Source organism: Furipterus horrens, unplaced genomic scaffold, assembly GCF_987537825.1.
Source record: "Furipterus horrens unplaced genomic scaffold, mFurHor1.1.pri manual_scaffold_1, whole genome shotgun sequence".
Taxonomy (NCBI): Eukaryota; Metazoa; Chordata; class Mammalia; order Chiroptera; family Furipteridae; genus Furipterus; species Furipterus horrens.
Window position 1 is genome coordinate 92333200 of NW_028327171.1, and position 3876 is coordinate 92337075.

Consider the following 3876-nt stretch of genomic DNA (forward strand, 5'->3'; position numbering starts at 1 on the left):
TTGCGACAACATAGATGGAACTAGAGAGAATTATGCTTAGCGAAACAAGCCAGGCAATGAAAGAAAAATAACATATGATATCACCTGATACAGGAGACTAATGAACAACACAAATGAACAAAATTAAACAAGGAACAGAGTAACAGTTATCACGGGGGCGAGGGGAAGGAGGGATGGGGTTAGTAGGGGAAGGGTTTAGTAAAGGAACTAATATAAATAACCCATGGACATGGACAATGGGGTCAGGATGGACTGTGGGAGAAGGGGTGGGCTGGGTGGGGGGTAGCAATGCGGGAAAAAGTGGGACAATTGTAATAGAAAAACAATATAAATTAATTAATTAATTAACTAAATTAAATAAATAAAAAATAAATACAAATAAAAATAAGGCCAAGGAGAGATGAAATCTCTCATTCTCATATCCTTTGAAATAAGAGTCACTGGGGCCATTTAAGTTTTCATCAATAAATGGCAAATCTTTCACAAGTATTTTGAAAAATGTTTTAAAAGAGAAATAAAGGCACTGAGACCTGGGCCCAGGGGCCCATAAGTTTACCTAATTGATGAGAAAATAATAAGAGCTCCTGCTAATTGAGAACCTACTATGAGAGAGACTTTATACCAATCACCTTATTTAAGCTGTTTCTCATAATCACAACAGCTATTTTATGTGGTGAAATGAATGATGGATCATAGTCCATCAGTGTAGACAACTTTAAAAATAGGTCAAGAAGAAAAAATCTATAGTCACTCAAAAATTTTCTTCTCCATAAGACTGTAAACTAGACAGGAGAGATTTTACTTTGTTCATCATCTACAGAAGGTCTCATTTTCTTTGGAATTCTAATGCATATAGAGTCACTATAGATCTCTTGCAGTTAATGTTTTTAAAAAGTGAGAGTCACTTGGCACCTGCCAGGACAACTACATTCACTCTCCTAAGTTATGCTCATGTTTTATCGCCACATTTTATGCCTCCACTACAGGGACCAGAAGCCCAGGGATTTTAAATAACTTCTCCAAAGCCTGAAATGAATTGGTGGCAGAGTCAAGAGTAGAACTCATGTCTTTTGTCTTCTTGTTAGGTTATCATTATTTCCCTGTAATGTGTGTTGCCTCAGAGCTGAATCCAAATGATGGCATTTATTTGTGAATGTGCTCTTTATTCTCCACTTGAATTACTGTCCTTGGGTTGATGATAGCTTTTCAAGCAGATTTTCAGCCTCTCAGAGAAGGAATCATGCTGTCCTCGGTCGATTCTTCACTCCATTGTACCTAACATGGTGTTGTCAGGTCAGCAAACCTTCAATAAGTCCTTGTTTGGGGGAGGCTGTGTCTATGCCAACTGCTCTGAAACCCCGCACAAATCTCCTAGCCAGTCGCTTTCTAAAATATAAAAAATCAGGCACATTTCCAGCTATCTTGCTTCAGAATTTTTTGTGTCTTTATTTTAATCAGAACATTAGGAAATTATTTATTATATTCCATTAGTTTATCTTGGACTTTAAGGGAAATGGGTTTTCTTCCTTCTGTTGAGTGCGCTCAATTTGGTCTGAGCTTCATTTGGTGATTTAAAAATAAAATTAACATTATTGAAGTCTGTAGTATTTTTTTAGAGAGCAATTTATTTTAAAAAATCCTCATTCCTTTCCAGTCTCTAACAAGACAGCTTAACCTAAAATGAAAGAACATTTTTCTACTGTTAACTGACGCTGAAAAGCGATTCCAATTTCCTTCTAACACTGTAGACCTACATTTAAATTACCCAAAGAAGAAGGAAAGAGGAAGCTAAAAACCACCAATGAGGGGTTAAAAACAATTCTGCTAATCACAATTGTTTTTCCTGAGGGGAAAAAAAGAAAAAAGAAACACCACTCCTGAAAACTACCTAAAGCCAATGAAACAAACTCAGTCGGCAGCCATCCGTCTCGAGAGACGATGGTGCAGCTTCTTAAGAGTCTATCTGCACCGCCAAGAATGGCTGTGCAGTCCAACTCGGGAGTGACACGGTATCTGTCTCCTCCCGTGTTGTATCGACATCTTGTGATGACGCTGGAGTGTCCTCTCCAGTGAAGCTGAAGCTACAGAGCCTGGGCAGGGTGATATGGAGGGTCTGCTGTTGCCCATGCAGCAGACCCCCCCCTCTCTTCGCAGCTGAAGGATCCAAGGGAAAGACGGAGTCAATACAGCTTGGCTTCAGGTGCGCCGCAGGAGTTGCCGGTGTTGACTACAACGTCAAACCGCCTTAGGGACTCCGGCTCCGGATTTTCTGTCGGGGTTTACTCCCTTAGCCTTTCCCCTGAAGAGGTATGCCGCAAGGCAGCGGAGGTTTTTTGGAGTCAGAGTTTTCCTTCTCTGATGTGCCCTGACTGGAAGATCGAACCAGCGACACTTAGCTCGCAGGCCGACGCTCAATCCACTGAGCCAAACCAGAGAATTTCCTGTTGGTAGCGCTTTTATTTCCCGTCTGAATTACACAGCAGAGATTGTCATCAGATAAAATACCTGGAACTGGTTTAGAGTGGCCTGTGCTTCTTTAGCAGTCTTGATTATGAGTGTTAATTATGGGATCTCTGCCATCCACCAGGCCCTAGCAGATAAAAAACACCATTATTCTTCATCTCTCAAAGCCCAGGTATAAATCTAATCTGGGGGAGCTCAGATTTATAGGTGATGTAATTTAGAATTCTGGGCTCAGAAGTTAATGCTTCTGAAATGTCTTCTTTATCTTTCCCCTGGCAATAAACACACAGACCCCTGGCACAACTCCACCTCTCCTTGACTACTGATGAAGGCCTTATTCTGCCAAAGATCCACTCCTGTTTGCAGTAGAAAAGGTGATGATTTTATATAGACAAGAAAGAGATGATTAATGTCAATGGCAGGGCAGAGTGATGTTTTTGAAGTAGTACCTTTGTTGACACAAATAATAATCTAGAACATTTACTCTGCACTAGGATCTGAATTGGTACTTTGGAAAATAGTTATCTTATGTAAACAATTAAAGCTAATATATTTATGTAGTATTTTACATATATTACCTATTTAATCCTTATGAAGTAGGTATTATTATTATCCCCATTTTGGAGATGAGGCGACTAATGCATAGAGTGATCATACAACTATCTTGTAGCTTTATGCTTTTTCACATCTTTCCTTCAAATCAAATCTACTTGATTTGAAGGAAACTAGTATATAGTTTTATTTATGTTGTATTTCAGAGTAGTCAATGGGAAATGATTCCTTGGCCATTCTACAGGGAAACTTCAGTTACAAGTTTACAGCCATAAAGTTATTTCAACAAGGCCTGAGGCCAAAGACTTACAGCATCACAAAGAATTAAATCGTATAATAAAGTATTCATAACAAAGATGAAGAAGAGGCATGTATCCAAGCCACAGTGCTACTGGGCATTTTACCAAGCCTTCACCCAAACCCAGTGCTTTTTGTTCACTGGCATTCTTTGTTATTGTCAGATGCTTCCAATGACATTTGGTGGTCATTTCTGTTGCTCTGCTCGAAACCATGGTCTGGTCACTGAACTCAGAGTGACTGGGGAGGGAAGTTTAATATCCATTTTTATAATAATAATGTTTCTGTTGGTCACGGAGCTTTTTAAATGTGTGGTATTTCACACACTGACACATTTCTGCACCAGGGCCACACTGATTAACAATCAGGTGCTGATATCTGCTGTCCAGGTACCCGGGAGCACTGCAGAACTCGATGTTGCTAAATTACCTCAAATACAACTATTATTATGATGCAACTGAGCTGGAATCCAGTCAGAAATTCACCTACCCGGTTAAGAAAGAGACCTAAACACTTGTTACTTTACCTGAACACCCTTATTAATAAGGTTGGTATTATTTTATG